This window comes from Scyliorhinus torazame, chromosome 22 (genome assembly GCF_047496885.1).
Source record: "Scyliorhinus torazame isolate Kashiwa2021f chromosome 22, sScyTor2.1, whole genome shotgun sequence".
Lineage (NCBI taxonomy): Eukaryota > Metazoa > Chordata > Chondrichthyes > Carcharhiniformes > Scyliorhinidae > Scyliorhinus > Scyliorhinus torazame.
Genome location: NC_092728.1, coordinates 26,556,014 through 26,577,636, shown reverse-complemented (window position 1 = coordinate 26,577,636; position 21,623 = coordinate 26,556,014). Strand labels below are relative to the sequence as shown.

Here is a 21,623-nt window from a genome sequence, read left to right as displayed (position 1 = left end):
AGGACAGGTACAGCACAGGGTTAGATACAGAGTAAAGCACCCTCTACACTGTCGCCATCAAACACTCCCAGGACAGGTACAGCACTGGGTTAGATACAGAGTAAAGCTCTCTCTACACTGTCCCCACCAAACACTGCCACAACAGGTACAGCACGGGGTTAGATACAGAGTAAAGCTCCCTCTACACTGTCCCCATCAAACACTCCCAGGACAGGTACAGCACGCGGTTAGATACAGAGTAAATCTCCCTCTACACTGTCCCCATCAAACATTCCCAGGACAGGGACAGCACGGGGTTAGATACAGAGTAAAGCTCTCTCTACACTGTCCCCACCAAACACTGCCAGGACAGGTACAGCATGGGGTTAGATACAGAGTGAAGCTCCCTCTACACTGTCCCCATCAAACACTCCCAGGACAGGGACAGCACGGGGTTAGATACAGAGTAAAGCTGCCTCTACACTGTCCCCATCAAACACTCCCAGGACATGTACAGCACGGGGTTAGATACAGAGTAAAGCTCCCTCTACACTGTCCCCATCAAACACTCCCAGGACAGGTACAGCACGGGGTTAGATACAGAGTAAAGCTCCCTCTGCACTGTCCCCATCAAACACTCCCAGGACATGTACAGCACGGGGTTAGATACAGAGTAAAGCTCCCTCTACACTGTCCCCATCAAACACTCCCAGGACATGTACAGCACGGGGTTAGATACAGAGTAAAGCTCCCTCTACACTGTCCCCATCAAACACTCCCAGGACAGGTACAGCACGGGGTTAGATACAGAGTAAAGCTCCCTCTACACTGTCCCCATCAGACACTCCCAGGACAGGGACAGCACGGGGTTAGATACAGAGTAAAGCTCCCTCCACACTGTCCCCATCAAACACTCCCAGGACAGGTACAGCACGGGGTTAGATACAGAGTAAAGCTCCCTCTACACTGTCCCCAGGACAGGGACAGCACGGGGTTAGATACAGAGTAAAGCTCCCTCCACACTGTCCCCATCAAACACTCCCAGGACAGGTACAGCACGGGGTTAGATACAGAGTAAAGCTCCCTCCATACTGTCCCCATCAAACACTCCCAGGACAGGTACAGCACGGGGTTAGTCACAGAGTAAATCTCCCTCTACACAGTCCCCATCAAACACTCCCAGGACAGGTACAGCACGGGGTTAGATACAGAGTAAAGCTCCCTCGACACTGTGCCCATCAAACACTCCCAGGACAGGTACAGCACGTGGTTAGATACAGAGTAAAGCTCCCACTACACTGTCCCCATCAATCACTCCCAGGACAGGGACAGCACGGGGTTAGTTACAGAGTAAAGCTGCCTCTACACTGTCCCCATCAAACACTCCCAGGACAGGTACAGCACGAGGTTAGATACAGAGTAAAGCTCCCTCTACACTGTCCCCATCGAACACTCCCAAGACAGGTACAGCACGGGGTTAGATACAGAGGAAAGCTCCCTCTACACTGTCCCCATCAAACACTCCCAGGACGGGTACAGCACGAGGTTAGATACAGAGTAAAGCTCCCTCTACACTGTCCCCATCGAACACTCCCAGGACAGGTACAGCACGGGGTTAGATACAGAGTAAAGCTCCCTCTACACTGTCCCCATCAAACACTCGCAGGACAGGTACAGCACGGGGTTAGATACAGAGTAAAGCTCCCTCTACACTGTCCCCATCAAACACTCCCAGGACAGGTACAGCACGGGGTTAGATACAGAGTAAAGCTCCCTCTACACTGTCCCCATCAGACACTCCCAGGACAGGGACAGCACGGGGTTAGATACAGAGTAAAGCTCCCTCTACACTGTCCCCATCAAACACTGCCAGGACAGGTACAGCACGGGGTTAGATACAGAGTAAAGCTCCCTCTACACTGTCCCCCTCAAACACTCCCAGGACAGGGACAGCACGGGGTTAGATACAGAGTACAGCTCCCTCTACACTGTCCCCATCAAACACTCACAGGACAGGTCCAGCACAGGGTTAGATGCAGAGTAAAGCTGCCTCTACACTGTCCCCATCAAACACTCCCAGGACAGGTACAGCACAGGGTTAGATGCAGAGTAAAGCTGCCTCTACACTGTCCCCATCAAACACTCCCAGGACAGGTACAGCACAGGGTTAGATACAGAGTAAAGCACCCTCTACACTGTCGCCATCAAACACTCCCAGGACAGGTACAGCACTGGGTTAGATACAGAGTAAAGCTCTCTCTACACTGTCCCCACCAAACACTGCCACAACAGGTACAGCACGGGGTTAGATACAGAGTAAAGCTCCCTCTACACTGTCCCCATCAAACACTCCCAGGACAGGTACAGCACGCGGTTAGATACAGAGTAAATCTCCCTCTACACTGTCCCCATCAAACATTCCCAGGACAGGGACAGCACGGGGTTAGATACAGAGTAAAGCTCTCTCTACACTGTCCCCACCAAACACTGCCAGGACAGGTACAGCATGGGGTTAGATACAGAGTGAAGCTCCCTCTACACTGTCCCCATCAAACACTCCCAGGACAGGGACAGCACGGGGTTAGATACAGAGTAAAGCTGCCTCTACACTGTCCCCATCAAACACTCCCAGGACATGTACAGCACGGGGTTAGATACAGAGTAAAGCTCCCTCTACACTGTCCCCATCAAACACTCCCAGGACAGGTACAGCACGGGGTTAGATACAGAGTAAAGCTCCCTCTGCACTGTCCCCATCAAACACTCCCAGGACATGTACAGCACGGGGTTAGATACAGAGTAAAGCTCCCTCTACACTGTCCCCATCAAACACTCCCAGGACATGTACAGCACGGGGTTAGATACAGAGTAAAGCTCCCTCTACACTGTCCCCATCAAACACTCCCAGGACAGGAACAGCACGGGGTTAGATACAGAGTAAAGCTCCCTCTACACTGTCCCCATCAAACACTCCCGGGACAGGTACAGCACGGGGTTAGATACAGAGTAAAGCTCCCTCCACACTGTCCCCATCAAACACTCCCAGGACAGGTACAGCACGGGGTTAGATACAGAGTAAAGCTCCCTCTACACTGTCCCCAGGACAGGGACAGCACGGGGTTAGATACAGAGTAAAGCTCCCTCCACACTGTCCCCATCAAACACTCCCAGGACAGGTACAGCACGGGGTTAGATACAGAGTAAAGCTCCCTCTGCACTGTCCCCATCAAACACTCCCAGGACAGGTACAGCACGGGGTTAGATACAGAGTAAAACTCCCTCTGCACTGTCCCCATCAAACATTCCCAGGACAGGTACAGCACGGGGTTAGATACAGAGTGAAGCTCCCTCTGCACTGTCCCCATCAAACACTCCCAGGACAGGTACAGCACAGGGATGGATACAGAGTAAAGCTCCCTCTGCACTGTCCCCATCAAACACTCCCAGGACAGGTACAGCACGGGGTTAGATACAGAGTGAAGCTCCCTCTGCACTGTCCCCATCAAACACTCCCAGGACTGGTACAGCACGGGGTTAGATACAGAGTAAAGCTCCCTCTGCACTGTGCCCATCAAACACTCCCAGGACAGGTACAGCACGGGGTTAGATACAGAGTAAAGCTCCCTCTACACTGTCCCCATCAAACACTCCCAGGACATGTACAACACGGGGTTAGATACAGAGTAAAGCTCCCTCTACACTGTCCCCATCAAACACTCCCAGGACATGTACAGCACGGGGTTAGATACAGAGTAAAGCTCCCTCTACACTGTCCCCATCAAACACTCCCAGGACAGGAACAGCACGGGGTTAGATACAGAGTAAAGCTCCCTCTACACTGTCCCCATCAAACACTCCCGGGACAGGTACAGCACGGGGTTAGATACAGAGTAAAGCTCCCTCCACACTGTCCCCATCAAACACTCCCAGGACAGGTACAGCACGGGGTTAGATACAGAGTAAAGCTCCCTCTACACTGTCCCCAGGACAGGGACAGCACGGGGTTAGATACAGAGTAAAGCTCCCTCCACACTGTCCCCATCAAACACTCCCAGGACAGGTACAGCACGGGGTTAGATACAGAGTAAAGCTCCCTCTACACTGTCCCCATCAAACACTCCCAGGACATGTACAGCACGGGGTTAGATACAGAGTAAAGCTCCCTCTACACTGTCCCCATCAAACACTCCCAGGACAGGTACAGCACGGGGTTAGATACAGAGTAAAGCTCCCTCTACACTGTCCCCATCAAACACTCCCAGGACATGTACAGCACGGGGTTAGATACAGAGTAAAGCTCCCTCTACACTGTCCCCATCAAACACTCCCAGGACAGGTACAGCACGGGGTTAGATACAGAGTAAAGCTCCCTCTACACTGTCCCCATCAAACACTCCCAGGACAGGTACAGCACGGGGTTAGATACAGAGTAAAGCTCCCTCTACACTGTCCCCATCAAACACTCCCGGGACAGGTACAGCACGGGGTTAGATACAGAGTAAAGCTCCCTCCACACTGTCCCCATCAAACACTCCCAGGACAGGTACAGCACGGGGTTAGATACAGAGTAAAGCTCCCTCTGCACTGCCCCATCAAACACTCCCAGGACAGGTACAGCACGGGGTTAGATACCGAGTAAAGCTCCCTCTACACTGTCCCCATCAAACACTCCCGGGACAGGTACAGCACGGGGTTAGATACAGAGTAAAGCTCCCTCCACACTGTCCCCATCAAACACTCCCAGGACAGGTACAGCACGGGGTTAGATACAGAGTAAAGCTCCCTCTGCACTGCCCCATCAAACACTCCCAGGACTGTTACAGCACGGGGTTAGATACAGAGTAAAGCTCCCTCTGCACTGCCCCATCAAACACTCCCAGGACAGGTACAGCACGGGGTTAGATACAGAGTAAAGCTCCCTCTGCACTGTCCACATCAAACACTCCCAGGACAGGTACAGCACGGGGTTAGATACCGAGTAAAGCTCCCTCTGCACTGTCCCTGTTGTGGTAAAATGGACAATGGCAGGTGACATGGTGGCGCAGTGGTTAGCACTTTTGGCTACTGTGCTGAGGAGTGGTTAGCATGATGGCTTCACAGCTCCAGGGTCCCAGGTTCGATTCTCTGCTTGAGTTACTGTCTGTGCAGAGTCTGCACGTTCTCCCCGTGTCTGCGTGGGTTTCCCCCGGGTGCTCCGGTTTCCTGCCACAGTCCAAAGATATGCAGGTTATGTGGATTGGCCATGCTAAATTGCCCCTTCGTGTCCAAAAAGGTTAGGTGGGGTTATTTGGTTACGGGGATAGGGTGGAGGTGTGGGCTTAGGGAGGGTGCTCTTTCCAAGAGCTGGTGCACACTCGATGGGCCGAATGGCCTCCTTCTGCACTGTAAATTCTATGTTCTATGACCCGGGTTTGATCCAGGCCTTAGGTCACTCCCCATGTGGAGTTTGCACATTTTCCCCCTGTCTGCGCGAGTCTCACCCCCAGAACTGAAAGATTTACAGCTTCGGTGAATTGGCCACGCTAAATCTTCCCTTAATTGGAAAAAGCTACTTTAAAAAATGGACAACGGCCTGAATTTTAGGCCCGACGTACAATTGGACACTTGAAATTAAGATTTGGACATTTCACATCAGAAGCACAGACAGGCCTGATGGGACTTTGAACAGCCAAGTTAGAATACACTGGGCAGAGACAGACAGCTGGGACAAGCCTGGGCCTATCCTGTAAACAAGACATCAGAAGATAATCGGTGTCATTCAAATGGATTGATTGTTGCGGATTGCCCAGATGACGACAGACTTTCTGACACCTAGATTTCCAGTAAGGTTACGTGTAGACAATGCACCTGAAGATGGACCCCGGGACGGTGGGAGGGGGGACGGTGGGGGAGGGTGTGTGTGCCCTGTCGAGTTGCCCAGTAATCTCATTGGCTGAGGGCCAGAGAAATTTCTGGAACAGCGGGAAAAGGGGAATAAGAATCGGATACGCAGGGACCTTTCCCCAGTGAAAGAAAACAAGAGTAATAGAACATAGAACATAGACAAATACAGCACAGAACAGGCCCTTCGGCCCACGATGTTGTGCCAAACCTTTGTCCTCGATTAATCATAGATTATCATAGAATTTACAGTGCAGGAGGCCATTTGGCCCATTGAGTCTGCACCGGCTCTTGGAAAGAGTACCCCACCCAAGGTCAACACCTCCACCCAACATTAAGGGCAATTCTGGACACTATGGGCAATTTATCATGGCCAATCCACCTAACCTGCACATCTTTGGACTGTGGGAGGAAACCGGAGCACCTGGAGGAAACCCACGCACACACGGGGAGGATGTGCAGACTCCGCACAGACAGTGACCCAAGCCAGGAATCGAACCTGGGACCCTGGAGCTGTGAAGCAATTGTGCTATCCACAATGCTACCGTGCTGCCCTGAAGAACAAATTAATCTACACTATATCATTCTACCATAATCCATGTACCTATCCAGTAGCTGCTTGAAGGTCGCTAATGTTTCCGACTCAACTACTTCCACAGGCAGTGCATTCCATGCCCCCACTACTCTCTGGGTAAAGAACCTACCTAAATTCCCCCTAAATCTTCCACCATCCATAAATTTATGTCCCCCTGTAATGGTTTGTTCCACCTGGGGAAAAAGTCTCTGACTGTCTACTCTATCTATTCCCCTGATCATCTTATAAACAGCGAAGACTCGTTGCGGAGGTTCCAGCGAAGACTCAACAGCGACCAGAGGACAGAAAGAAGCAGTGTGCGAGACCCACCTTCGTGGATGAGGGTTCCTGAGACGACCGAGACTCAGAGGATTGGACTCGCAGCTTGATCTACATCATCGGCACGGTTAGTATTAAGAATCTTAGGTTGGGATAATTTGGGCGGGGATAACTGTTTTATTGTGTTTGAAAATGAACTTGGGTTGAATTGTCAACTTGTCCTTTGTTCATCTCGCAAATATGTTCGCTTGGGTAAAACGTTTGAATAATAAACTGGGCGATGAGTCTGAATTATACAGACAACAAGTGGCGACCGACTCGCTCCGAATTCAAACCCACCAGCCTTGTATCCTCCAACACTAAGCCTGAGCCTGAATGAAGAGGGCCGTCACCCCATGTGACGGACAGGATTCAAGTGGGTGAACGGGGACGCAGGTTTCCGACCAGTGAATTGGGCCATAAAGCAGGTGCGGGATTCTCCGTCCCACACACCCATTTTCTGCTGCGGCGCGCCCCCGCCTGCAGTGGGATACTCTGTCGCGGCAGCCGGCCAATAGGGCATCTCCAGGCCGTCGGGAAATCCGTGGGCGTGAGTGCGCTGCGCTACCGGCGAAACGGAGGATCCCACCGGCGCAGAATCCAGCCCCAAGTGTCTGTAACACGAGGTGAACAAACCGTAGTCAGAACCGGGACCGTCAAGGGTGTAAACTCTGTGGGAGGGAATTTAGTGAAAGGCCAGAAACTAACCTGGTCAATTCCCACACACTCGGGACGAACCCTCGGGAGAGAGAGAAAGAGAGGATTAAACGTGACAAGCCATGCCGAAGTGGGAATAAACACTCTGGGGATATTTCAACAAGAAATGACCCCAAGCGGGTGGAATGGAGTAAGGCCCCGATATCGGATTTGGGATCCCAAGGGAAATCCTGTTGGGAGCACGCCCAAAAAGAGTTGGCCAGATGGGCTTCCAAGTTAAGTAAGACGATGGCGATCACTGGTTGTTTTGGGACAGCTCGCGGCAAAGAGGCGGAGAGTTTAAAATTTAAACAGGGATGAGGTGACACTCGGCAGTAGATACAGAGACTGCAACGCGAGTTGGAGGGACGAGAGCTGAGGAACCAATATGCTGCATACGAGCCACTTTGAGGCTGAATGTGAGAAGGGTTATCACAAGGAGCAGGGGGCGATCCGGGATGGAGATGCAGCACAACAGAGAGCAGAGGAACTAACGGAGAATGCAGCAAACTGCTGGCTGAAGGGAAGGTCCTGTGCCAGGCAGGGTAAGGGAGCAAAGCCCACCTCAAAATGCCCGCGTGAGATCGAAGGTGGCAGCTTTGACTGGGATTAGACAGAGGGGACCCAGTGGACGGCCAGAAACAGTGCGTGCAAAAGAAAGCTGACCACTCGATGGCCGACGCCCGGCACCCGTGGACGCCATTCATGGCAGTTTTTGGGCGGTTAGACTTAGGCCAGTTGAACGAGCACAACCGATCCACGCGGACCCGAACAATCGCCTGGCATGCCACCGACGTGAGTCGCAAGGAATGCAAGAGTTTCGGCCCAGCCGTTGGCACACCCAGCGAGGCGAGGCCGATCCGGAGAATGACCCGTGCCTGGGAGAGGGAGGTCCAGGAGATAAACCCAAACCCACGAGGGTGGGGAAAATGAACCCCCTCTGAACCAACTCGAACCCCAGCACCATGTGGCAGAATCGGGAGGGGGGTGGGGGGGCGGAATAGGGGAGGTGACTCTAGAGGATATCCATCCCCATATGCTCCTCCCAACCCTAGAAGCAGAGATCAGCCCCGAGGGGACCCTGGGTATTCACCTCCGCAGGGCTGCTGTTACAATTGCAGCCAGGCAGGCCACTATGTTAGAGAGTGTAGTGCCAACAGCCACAAACACGCCAGCCGTTTCCAGAACAAAGATTGTGACACATGCCCCTGGAGGGACCCGCCCGATAGGCTGGTGGAGGAAACCGACAGCCCACACATCCTGTACCCCCAGCGAGACACATAACCCAGGGTGTGACCGTGCCAGGCCTCACCGATTGGGTGTGGAGCGCCAAGTGGCGCCCCTGGTACAAGGCGAGGTAGGAGGCTGCCCCGTCGAGTTCCTGCGGGGCACAGGAAGATCCCGCACTTTCCTCAATACATCAAGCGCCTTGGGTAACATGTGGCACACCGACAGGACAATCACGTTAAATGGGTTCACAGGACACTTCATAGATTATCATAGAATTTACAGTGCAGAAGGAAGCCATTCGGCCCATCGAGTCTGCACCGGCTCTTGGAAAGAGCACCCTACCCAAGGTCAACACCTCCACCCTATCCCCGTAACCCAGTAACCCAACACTAAGGGCAATTTTGGACACTAAGGGCAATTTATCATGGACAATCCACCTAACCTGCACATCTTTGGACTGCGGGAGGAAACCGGAGCACCCGGAGGAAACCCACGCACACACGGGGAGAAGGTGCAGACTCCACACAGACAGTGACCCAAGCCGGAATCGAACCTGGGACCCTGGAGCTGTGAAGCAATTGTGCTATCCACAAGGCTACCGTGTTGCCCTAGTGGGTGGACACTTACAGAAAGTGTCCGAGACGGGCCGGTTGGAATTCAGGTTGGGGGACATGGTGTGCTACCACCCAGCCATCTCCCCGAAGCAGAACATATCCTGGGTTCCAATTTCAAGTGGGACTGTAATGTCTCCTTCGACCTGGCGAATCGCTGGATACCGTTGATGGTCCTGACAAATGAGGGACCGACAGAAGTAGCCACCGGAGTTACAGGGACAGGATTTCCACCATCGGGAAGTTATGGCTAAAACCCACCAACACAATAATAATAATCTTTATTATTGTCACAAGTAGGCTTACATTAACTCGGCAATGAAGTTACAGTGAACAGCCCCTAGTTGCCACACCCCGGCGCCTGTTCGGGTGCAGAGAGGGAAAATTCGGAATGTCCAATTCACCTAACAGCATGTCTTTCGGGACTCGGGGCCATAGGGAATCCTTGCCAAGCACATTCGCAAGCCGCTGACCATAGAATCATAGAACCCCTACAGTGCAGAAGGAGGCCATTCGGCCCATCAAGTCTGCACTGTCCCTCCGAAAGAACATCTTACCAAAGCCCATGTGTCTGTCCTATCCCTATAACCCAATAACTCCACCTAGCGTTTTGGACACCAAGGGGCAATTTATCGTGGCCAATCCACCTAACCTGCAAATCTTTGGACTTGATAGGGGAAGCCATTATAGAAGGTTCTGATCCAAAACTCCAAAGACAGTACGGCCCCCTCAAGCAAGCTGAGGGAGTGGGGGGGGGGGGGGGGGGGGGGTCAAAGTCATGAACAGCTTATTGAAACAGGGAGTCCTGTGCCCTGTTGCCTCCACCAATAATTCCCCGATTTGGCCGATAAGAAAACCGGGCGGGCCATGGAGGCTGAAGATCGATTACCAGGAACTGAACCGAACCACCCCGATCACAGCCCCCACGCCAACCCCGAAGCCATGATGTGGCAGGCCCCAAGTATTTCACGGGATTGGACATCAGCAATGGCCTCTGGTCGATTCCCGGAGACCGGCACTGCCAGTGTAAGTTTGTGTTAACCTTCATGGGGCAGTAATATACTGGGATGTACCTGCGACAGAACATCCATAACTCACCCTCCAGACTGCACCAGAGGCTCGCAAAGGGTCTGGAAGGGTTTTCAAAACCCGAATGTTTGGTTGAGTATGTAGATGATCTCCTCCACCAGACCGAAACCAGGGGGGAAATACCTCAAGCTGATGAGGGAGTTGCTGAACCTCCTCACGAAGGTAGGCCCAAAAATCAACCCCCAAAAAAGCCCAGATAATGAGATCACAGGTCACGTACCTGGGGACAGTCATGACTGAGGGGAAGCACAAAATGGAAATGAAGCGGATCGATGCGGTAACACACGTTCCCCTGCCAACGGACGTGAGCTTGTTACGCACGTTTCTAGACTTGGTGAGGTGCATCCGAAACCCCCTCGATGGTTTCACCATCAAAGCCGCCTCCCTTTCAGGCCATGTGGGACTTGACCAAACACCACACACACAAGCTGTCTCGGAGTTCAAGCAGATCCTAGGCCCAGGCCCCAGTGCTGCAAGTACCCAACCCAGACCTCCATTTTGCACTGGAAGTAGCGGACATGGACCGCAGCCTTGCAGACGTATAGGAACGCCACGGGAGACTCGAGCTGGTGGCCTACGTCTCCCGGTTCCTAACCCCAGTCGAATAGGGTTGCACAATGTGCGTAGAAAGCCTTTCAGCAGTTTTCTGGGCGTTACAACATCATTGGCCTAAACCCATGAACCATTCTCATGGACGACACCCTCAGATTGTTAGATGGCGAGACTAAACACGGGACGGGTAGTTAAAAACTGTACAGCGCGCTGGACCCTCATGTTCCAGGGCCGGGGGTTCCCCGACCCCAAGCGGCCATTTCTGTCAAAAGCGGGGAGGGATCTAGGGAAGCAGACAAACAGGCCCTGAAAATATTTGTGGAGGGATCCTCGATGGTGGAGGATGGGAACAGAACGACAGAGTGTGGCATCGATGCGGAAGATCAGCAAGGCGAGCCCCTGAGGGAGGTAATCTGAACCAAACAAACAAACAAAGAACAAAGAAATGTACAGCACAGGAACAGGCCCTTCGGCCCTCCAAGCCCGTGCCGACCATGCTGCTCGACTAAACTACAATCTTCTACACTTCCTGGGTCCATATCCCTCTATTCCCACCCTATTCATGTATTTGTCAAGATGCCCCTTAAATGTCACTATCGTCCCTGCTTCCACCACCTCCTCCGGCAGCGAGTTCCAGGCACCCACTACCCTCTGCGTAAAAACCTTGCCTCGTACATCTACTCTAAACCTTGCCCCTCTCACCTTAAACCTATGCCCCCTAGTAATTTACCCCTCTACCCTGGGGAAAAGCCTCTGACTATCCACTCTGTCTATGCCCCTCATAATTTTGTAGACCTCTATCAGGTCTACCCTCAACCTCCTTCGTTCCAGTGAGAACAAACCGAGTTTATTCAACCGCTCCTCATAGCTAATGCCCTCCATACCAGGCAACATTCTGGTAAATCTCTTCTGCACCCTCTCTAAAGCCTCCACATCCTTCTGGTAGTGTGGCGACCAGAATTGAACACTATACTCCAAGTGTGGCCTAACTAAGGTTCTATACAGCTGCAACATGACTTGCCAATTCTTCTACTCAATGCCCCGGCCAATGAAGGCAAGCATGCCGTATGCCTTCTTGACTACCTTCTCCACCTGTGTTGCCCCTTTCAATGACCTGTGGACCTGTACTCCTAGATCTCTTTGACTTTCAATACTCTTGAGGGTTCTACCATTCACTGTATATTCCCTACCTGCATTAGACCTTCCAAAATGCATTACCTCACATTTGTCCGGATTAAACTCCACCTGCCATCTCTCCGCCCAAGTCTCCAAACAATCTAAATCCTGCTGTATCCTCTGACAGTCCTCATCGCTATCCGCAATTCCACCAACCTTTGTGTCGTCCGCAAACTTACTAATCAGACCAGTTACATTTTCCTCCAAATCATTTATATATACTACAAAGAGCAAAGGTCCCAGCACTGATCCCTGTGGAACACCACTGGTCACAGCCCTCCAATTAGAAAAGCATCCTTCCATTGCTACTCTCTGCCTTCTATGACCTAGCCAGTTCTGTATCCACCTTGCCAGCTCACCCCTGATCCCGTGTGACTTCACCTTTTGTACTAGTCTACCATGAGGGACCTTGTCAAAGGCCTTACTGAAGTCCATATGGACAACATCCACAGCCCTACCTGCATCAATCATCTTAGTGACCTCCTCGAAAAACTCTATCAAGTTAGTGAGACACGACCTCCCCTTCACAAAACCATGCTGCCTCTCACTAATACGTCCATTTGCTTCCAAATGGGAGTAGATCCTGTCTCGAAGAATTCTCTCCAGTAATTTCCCTACCACTGAAGTAAGGCTCACCGGCCTGTAGTTCCCTGGATTATCCTTGCTACCCTTCTTAAACAGAGGAACAACAGTGGCTATTCTCCAGTCCTCCGGGACATCCCCTGAAGACAGTGAGGATCCAAAGATTTCTGTCAAGGCCTCAGCAATTTCCTCTCCAGCCTCCTTCAGTATTCTGGGGTAGATCCCATCAGGCCCTGGGGACTTATCTACCTTAATATTTTTTAAGACACCCAACACCTCGTCTTTTTGGATCTCAATGTGACCCAGGCTATCTACACACCCTTCTCCAGACTCAACATCTACCAATTTCTTCTCTTTGGTGAATACTGATGCAAAGTATTCATTTAGTACCTCGCCAATTTCCTCTGGCTCCACACATAGATTCCCTTGCCTATCCTTCAGTGGGTCAACCCTTTCCCTGGCTACCCTCTTGCTTTTTATGTACGTGTAAAAAGCCTTGGGATTTTCCTTAACCCTATTTGCCAATGACTTTTCGTGACCCCTTCTAGCCCTCCTGACTCCTTGCTTAAGTTCCTTCCTACTTTCCTTATATTCCACGCAGGTTTCGTCTGTTCCCAGCCTTTTAGCCCTGACAAATGCCTCCTTTTTCTTTTTGACGAGGCCTACAATATCTCTCGTTATCCAAGGTTCCCGAAAATTGCCGTATTTATCCTTCTTCCTCACAGGAACATGCCGGTCCTGAATTCCTTTCAACTGACACTTGAAAGCCTCCCACATGTCAGATGTTGATTTGCCCTCAAACATCCACCCCCAATCTATGTTCTTCAGTTCCTGCCTAATATTGTTATAATTAGCTTTTCCCCCAATTTAGCACATTCATCCTAGGACCACTCTTATCCTTGTCCACCAGTACTTTAAAACTTACTGAATTGTGGTCACTGTTACCGAAATGCTCCCCTACTGAAACATCTACCACCTGGCCGGGCTCATTCCCCAATACCAGGTCCAGTACAGCCCCTTCCCTAGTTGGACTGTCTACATATTGTTTTAAGAAGCCCTCCTGGATGCTCCTTACAAACTCCGCCCCGTCTAAGCCCCTGGCACTAAGTGAGTCCCAGTCAATATTGGGACCCTTCTCATCCCGCTTACGTGGCCGGCCACCCTGACCAGTGCCCCACATACACTCGGACAGATGGATGCCTGCAATAGTTTAACTGACTTCCGGCTACTGTGGGAATCGAGAGGATTCATCTCCGCAGACGGGAAAGCCATCACCGTCTGCACCCTGACTAAAATATATTCTTCAGACTGCCCAAGGCCGGGAGTGCAGCATCATTAAAGTTAAGGCCCATCGCAGAACTTCCCCAATTGGGAACATAAGGGCAGATGAATTGTCCAAGCAGGGTGGGCGGGAAGGTGAGCCATGGCAACCCCCATTACCGAGCGGATCGAGGCCCTGACTGTCAGCCAGACTAAAGTCAAAGGCCGTAAACAGGCTCAGGGCGGCGACCAGGGCCTAAAACAGATTCAGGAAGGAGCACACCCAGCTGCCTTTGATAAGTGATGGGATACACTCAACATACAGGACGGGCGAGCTGAAAGATCCGCTACGTAGTACCGGCTAAGGACCACAACCATATTATTTACCAAGATGTCCAGGGCCATCAAGGGGCTGGAGTCGCGGGTGAACGAATGAAGGGATTATGCTGGTAGCCAGGCATAGATAGAAACGTGCAGTGTTACGTCGATAACTGTATCCAAAACAATCCCGACAGGTATATCCACAGGGGAGAACTGAGGGACACCCAACCTGTAGAAGACCTCGAGACAAATCTACAGATTGATTACATTGGCTCCCTGCCCCTTGGCACGGGAGGTTGCAAATACATCCTGGTCGTAACACAGGTGGAGAAGGTAGTCAAGAAAGCATACGGCATGCTTGCCTTCATTGGCCGGGGCATTGAGTATAAGAATTGGCAAGTCATGTTGCAACTGTATAGAACCTTAGTTAGGCCACACTTGGAGTATAGTGTTCAATTCTGGTCGCCACACTACCAGAAGGATGTGGAGGCTTTAGAGAGGGTGCAGAAGAGATTTACCAGAATGTTGCCTGGTATGGAGGGCATTAGCTATGAGGAGCGGTTGAATAAACTCGGTTTGTTCTCACTGGAACGACGGAGGTTGAGGGCCGACCTAATAGAGGTCTACAAAATTATGAGGGGCAGAGACAGGGTGGATAGTCAGAGGCTTTTCCCCAGGGTAGAGGGGTCAATTACTAGGGGGCATAGGTTTAAGGTGCGAGGGGCAAGGTTTAGAGGAGATGTACGAGGCAAGTTTTTTTACGCAGAGGGTAGTGGGTGCCTGGAACTCGCTGCCGGAGGAGGTGGTGGAAGCTGTTCCTGTGCTGTACCTTTCTTTGTTCTTTGTTGTTCTTCGTAATCGACACTTTCAGTAAGTGGGTAGAAGCTTTCCTCACTCGAGCCAATAGGGCCAAAGTCACGGCAGATATCCTGGTGCAGCCAATCTTCACCAGGTGGGGTCTCCCTATAGATTCAGACCAAGGCTCTCACTGCACCAGACAGATGATGCAACGAGTAACGAGATTATTTGGAGTCAAATAAACGTTCCACATCGTGTATCGTCCTCAATCCAGCGGGGGATTGGGAGGGATGAAGCGCACCCTTAAAGAAATGGTCCGCAAGACCGTCCGGCACAATAACCTGGAACAAAGTCCTGCCGTTTGTTCCAATGATAGTGCAGAACTCAGTTTCCAGTTAACCGGGCCCACCCTCCACGTGCCAGTGGCAGGGCGACCTATGAGAGCGACCGAACTCCTGCTGGGGCTGGATTTACCCGAACCCTAGCTCGCTGCCCTTAGCCAGGAGACCACAGTCCAACCACGGCTAGAAAAAGTTCAAGTTGCACATCTGGCGGCAGCTGTTAAGATCGGAAAAATAAAGAAGCAGAGTTAGGCCGAGTTCGATGACAAGGTGGGCCCCATCGAGTGTGAGGTGGGACAGAAGGCCATTCTCCATGACTTCCACCCGGCACATTCCTATCCCCCGGATACGCGGGACCCGACCCATTAGTAGACGAGGAGAGCAGATCCGTTCACCGGGTGCTGATGGATTCTGGGAAAGCCGGATGGTGCCATGTGAAGCAAATGAAGGCATTTGGCTCCCAAAACAACTACCACCAATCCCGCATCACTAGAGGTGTATCCGGGGGTTGTGGTTAAGGGATGTTTTCCGAATCGGAGTGGAGGCAGCGGTCCCCACCCCCTGGTCCCTACCTGCCAGTTCCACCCCCGCAGGCCCCAGACGCAAGACTCCATCTAGTGTCCCGGAGGAGAAAGAAGCAAGCGTACACTCGATGGCGCCGGGCGCCGGGATTCATGGAAGCCCATGGAACGGCGCTCGGAAAGGGAGGCAGTGGAAAACCAGGTCCCAGGTAGCCAGAGGCCGCACACTTAAAAATCATCATCCCAGAAAGAATACACGGATTCTGCCGTCCCTACGTGTAAATAAAAGAATGTGTCTGATTTGTATTTATAACTTCGGGCCCTGTGGTAGGCCCCTTGCCCTCTTTTCACTTCATCCCGCATTTCCGTCTCCCATTGATTTCATGGAAGATAATCTCCTCAAGACGGCCTGTCCTGCCTGAAATTCACGGGAACCGTTCGATGAATCCAAGGCCCGAACGCCGGAGTGTCAGCTGGTATCGGTTACCAGTGGGCCGCGTTACAGTCCAGTCCGACGGTAACCATCATCATCGACCCACCTCCTCTCGGAACCCCTTCCATCTCGATCATGCAAGAACGCAGTCTCCTCCACGCCCTCCCGGAGTCGCTTCGTCGCCTCTTCTCGTCTCATCCTTTCGCCTTCTCTTCTCGTCCACACGCCGCTCCGTTTGTGCGGCTGTGCCCTGTGGCGAAAGCGGCGCCTCGCTGCTCCAGGAAAGGCACCCGATTAAACATGGATTCCTAAACCACTCCGATTCGGAAAACAGCCCTTAACCACAACCCCTGGATACACCTCCAGCCTGGTGATGTAAGACTGGGCTTCCCGCTCAGTCTGCGAACGTCGGTTATCATTTTCACCCTCTCTCCTCGGATGAAGCATCGCTTAGCCATATCTTCATCATCTTCAGAACTTCTCATCTACCCGCCTTCCGCCTGTGTAACTCTGCCTTATGGCCTTATCGATACAGGAAAGCAACCCCCGTAAACACGGATATCCAGGCGTCCCTGCCGTGTGGTGCTAGCCGCAAACCTCTTCATCACCAGGAGGCGAAAAATGTAAACACGGGTACCTGGCCACTTCAAATTTTGGGGCCAAGATGTTATCGATGAGGGGGTCAGTAAGAACGTGAGCCAGCATCTGGTGGGGGGAAAAAGGGACGAAGGGATCAGATATTGGGAAATAATAACAGACGCGCATCTCTTTTACAGAATGCATTCCACACTCGCTGTGTGCTGCCTGGGATTCTTCACCGCGGAACGGAAGCGAGGATCCTGACCCACGGGAAGAAAGGCCAAGAACCAAAACCTTGCACGGAAATACCATGGATACTTGGGTTTACCCCCCTGGATGCAGGCGAGTGTCAGGATGGCATCCTATGGGTGCACCCCAATAAAAGGATTACATACAAGACCAAAAGACCATAAGATGTAGGATCAAAATTAAGCCATTCGGCCCATCGAGCCTGCTCCACCATTTGATAATGGCTAATCTGTTTCTCATTACCATTCTCCTGCCTTCGCCCATAACCCCTGATCTATTTATTAATTAAGAAATCCCCTTATTAATCAAGAACATTAGACTTGTGCTTGAGGTGCTGTTCTGGTGATATGCATATACACATTAATGTGTATAGTTTTCTATATGACCTCTGACCAGCAGGTGGCGATAGGATACAGCAGTTGGCAGTAAGTTATACTGGAGGACAGTCGCATTAGAAGTAGTTCCCGGACAATTCAATTATTCGTTACCATCCGTATTATAGTTTGTCATTTATCTTTCCACGTGCTCACTTTGTTAATAAACTATATTACTAGTTAAAGAACGCGATGTTCTGGTTGCATTTTGTCATGGCAACAACACAGAACATAACATTAGCTACAGGGCTACAGATCAAGAGCTGGGAGATGGAATTAGACAGAATAGTTCTTTCTTAGAACATAAGAACTAGGAGCAGGAGTCGGCGATTTGGTTAGAGTTGTAGGATCCGGTTTGCTGACACTCACTGGATCAAGAGGAGGGACTGTGGTATGACGGCCGACGGCCTGAACTTTAGGCCCGACATCACAAACAGGCCTGATGGGACTTCGAACATCCAAGTTTGAATACATTGAGCAGAGACAGTGAGGCGAGGCAAGTCTGGGCCAATTCTGTAAACAAGACATCGGAAGATAATCGATGTCATTCAAATGGATCGATTGTTGTGGACTGCCCAGATGGTGACAGACTTTCTGGCACCCAGACTTCCTGCCATTACCGTATATGGAGCAAGGTTACGTGTAGACAATGCACCTGAAGATGGACACCTGGAGGTGGGGTCCTGGTGACCTGCAGAGTTGTAATCGGCAACTTCATTGGGTGTGGCTACCCCGCCCTGTGACCTCATTGACTGAGGGCCAGAGAAACTTCTGGAAAGGCGCGAAGAGGGTGATTAGAATCAGACACCCAGGGACCCTCCCCAGCAAAGACTCAGCGCAAAGGCACCGGCCAATACTCGATGCAGAGACACCAGCGAAGGCTTAACAGTGCCCAGAGGACAGAAGGAAGCAGTGTGCGAGACCCACCTTCGTGGATGAGGTTCCTGAAATGACCGAGACTCGGAGGATTGGACCCGCAGCTTGATCCAGTTCATCGGCACAGGTAGCATTAAGAATCTGGGGATTATTGTATTTGGGATAATTTGGGGGATAACTATTTTATTGTATTTGAAAATAAACTTGGGTTGAATTGTGAATTTGTATCCTTTGTTCGTGTCGCAAAAAAGCACGCTTGAGTAAAACGTTTGAATAATAAACTGGTCTGTGTCTCAGGTACAGCATGGGGTTAGATACAGAGTAAAGCTCCCTCTACACTGTCCCCATCAAACACTCCCAGGACAGGTACAGCACGGGGTTAGATACAGAGCAAAGCTCCCTCTACACTATCCCCATCAAACACTCCCAGGACAGGTACAGCATGGGGTTAGATACAGAGTAAAGCTCCCTCTACACTGTCCCCATCAAACACTCCCAGGACAGGTACAGCACGGGGTTAGATACAGAGCAAAGCTCCCTCTACACTATCCCCATCAAACACTCCCAGGACAGGTACAGCACGGGGTTAGATACAGAGTAAAGCTCCCTCTACACTGTCCCCATCAAACACTCCCAGGACAGGTACAGCACGGGGTTAGATACAGAGTAAAGCTCCCTCTACACTGTCCCCATCAAACACTCCCAGGACAGGTACAGCACGGGGTTAGATACAGAGTAAAGCTCCCTCTACACTGTCCCCATCAAACACTCCCAGGACAGGTACAGCACGGGGTTAGATACAGAGTAAAGCTCCCTCTACACTGTCCCCATCAAACATTCCCAGGACAGGTACAGCACGGGGTTAGATACAGAGTAAAGCTCCCTCTACACTATCCCCATCAAACACTCCCAGGACAGGTACAGCACGGGGTTAGATACAGAGTAAAGCTCCCTGTACACTGTCCCCATCAAACACTCCCAGGACAGGTACAGCACGGGGTTAGATACAGAGTAAAGCTCCCTCTACACTGTCCCCATCAAACACTCCCAGGACAGGTACAGCACGGGGTTAGATACAGAGTAAAGCTCCCTCTACACTGTCCCCATCAAACATTCCCAGGACAGGTACAGCACGGGGTTAGATACAGAGTAAAGCTCCCTCTACACTATCCCCATCAAACACTCCCAGGACAGGTACAGCACGGGGTTAGATACAGAGTAAAGCTCCCTGTACACTGTCCCCATCAAACACTCCCAGGACAGGTACAGCACGGGGTTAGATACAGAGTAAAGCTCCCTCTACACTGTCCCCATCAAACACTCCCAGGACAGGTACAGCATGGGGTTAGATACAGAGTAAAGCTCTCTCTACACTGTCCCCATCAAACACTCCCAGGACAGGTACAGCATGGGGGTTAGATACAGAGTAAAGTTCTGTCTCCACTCTGCTGTCAAACATTACGTGTCACTGTCACCTCTCAGTACCAGCAGATTAAGCGATTGCAGCGATCGTAAACAAATGTTGGCCCTATCAGCCTATCAAAGCCGCGACATCAATTTAATTGTTTGTTAAAATCCCACTTAACTAAATTGTTCAACCACCTCTCATTTAACACGGCCATTGGGAGGGATTCAATCTAAAATTATTGCTTTTCTTAATCCACCTCCTATTAAAGGAGAGCTTGCCAAATCCCAATTTGCTATTAAATCCTGAGTTTTAAATTCAGGCAGGCTGCCGATTCCCCAGCACAGCACTAGGCCGAGCAGGAATCAACACTGACAGATGGACAGGGGATGACGTTCAAAATGTGTTGTTAACCCCTTCACTGACAAGGTTGGTTGGAATAGGGTGGGGGGAGTTACCCCCCAGGGCCCTGAGACCAACATTTAATACCAGAATGATGGAAAGCGTGGTGTAATGACCTCCAATTGGCATTATTGGTTGGCCAATTGGAGTGTGAGCTCCCTCAATGATAGCTCATTGAGGGGGCCCATATAAGCACCTGTGTAGGCTTTGTGAGGCAGTCTTAAGTTGCTAGCAGCACAGTTTGGAGCTGCTCCTGTATACAAGTTATTGCAAATAAATACTGGTGTGGTGATGGAACCCCTGCCTCCTGTGGATTATTACACATGGGTAGCACAGTTGCTTCACAGCTCCAGGGTCCCAGGTTCGATTCCCCGCTGGGTCACTGTCTGTGCCGAGTCTGCATCTTCCCCTCGTGTGTGCGTGGGTTTCCTCCGGGTGCTCCGGTTTCCTCCCACGGTCCAAAGATGTGCAGGTTAGGTGGATTGGCCATGCTAAATTGCGCGTCGCGTGCAAGAAAAGTTAGGTGGGGTTACGGGGATAGGGTGGTGTGGGCTTAGGTAGGGTGCTCTTTCCAATGGCCGGTGCAGACTCGAGGGGCCGAATGGCCTCCTTCTGCACTGTAAATTCTGATTCTATGGAAAATCAGTACTGCGTTCCAGGATGCTGAGCACACAATGGCCACTATTTCCCCATCATTTTCATAGTCTAATTGCTCATCACATCATAGAACATAGAACATAGAACAGTACAGCACAGAACAGGCCCTTCGGCCCTCGATGTTGTGCCGAGCTTTGTCCGAAACCAAGATCAAGCTATCCCACTCCCTGTCATTCTGGTGTGCTCCATGTGCTTATCCAGTAACCGCTTGAAAGTTCCTAAAGTGTCCGACTCCACTATCACAGCAGGCAGTCCATTCCACACCCTAACCACTCTCTGAGTAAAGAACCTACCTCGGACATCCCTCCTATATCTCCCACCCTGAACCTTATAGTTATGCCCCCGTGTAACAGCTGCATCCACCCAAGGAAATAGTCTCTGAACATCCACTCTATCTTCCTGTACCAGCCTCCCCGAACAGGCTGTGGTGGTATGTACTAGGGGTAATACGGTACACCATGAATGCCGAGGAGCCGTTGGAGGACTGATGCTGGATCCCGATTGGATCCGCCGCCTACTGGGCTCCACCCAGATAGGAGGGGTATAAGAACCTGGGTTAATCCCCGCAGCTGCATTCTGTGACTGAGCTGCTGGGGAACGAGTCTGAACAAGTCTGCTCAATAAAGCCTCGATTGAAGTTCTCTACGTCTCGCCTCGTGTGTGTGATCGATGGTGCTACAGACGCACCGGAATGTGGCGACTAGGGGCTTTTCACAGTAA

The 21,623-nt window shown here is 51.3% G+C and overlaps 1 protein-coding gene and 1 long non-coding RNA gene across 2 annotated transcripts in view; one reads left to right on the top strand and one right to left on the bottom strand.

The window, feature by feature from the left end:
• Positions 1-18,793, top strand: part of LOC140398976 (uncharacterized) — a 78,504-nt gene extending 59,711 nt beyond the window's left edge. The window contains exons 3-4 of the long non-coding RNA XR_011937606.1: positions 6,687-6,839; positions 17,138-18,793. This is a non-coding gene — a long non-coding RNA (uncharacterized lncRNA). The remainder of the gene's footprint in view (positions 1-6,686; positions 6,840-17,137) is intronic.
• Positions 1-21,623, bottom strand: part of LOC140398975 (metabotropic glutamate receptor 6-like) — a 194,337-nt gene that overhangs the window by 11,390 nt on the left and 161,324 nt on the right. The gene's annotated exons all lie outside the window — the stretch shown is intronic.